This window comes from Microtus ochrogaster, chromosome 7 (genome assembly GCF_000317375.1).
Source record: "Microtus ochrogaster isolate Prairie Vole_2 chromosome 7, MicOch1.0, whole genome shotgun sequence".
NCBI lineage: Eukaryota > Metazoa > Chordata > Mammalia > Rodentia > Cricetidae > Microtus > Microtus ochrogaster.
Window position 1 is genome coordinate 49332050 of NC_022014.1, and position 254 is coordinate 49332303.

Sequence of the window (254 nt, forward strand, 5' to 3'; positions counted from 1 at the left end):
TTGCTAGTCTTTTATTAATTTGTGTACTATACTCAATCAAATAACTATAAAAATATTAGAGACTCTCTAATGAATGCCTATTGTAGTAATAGGAGTGGCGGGGCTGCGTCCCCGGCACCCGGCTGCCCACATGGCTAGCTTATGCCCCGAAATAATTACATGGATACTGTATTCTTTTAATCACTGCTTGGCCCATTTCTATCTAGCCTCTTCTAGGCTAACTCTCACACCTGGACTAGCCCATTTCTAATCAT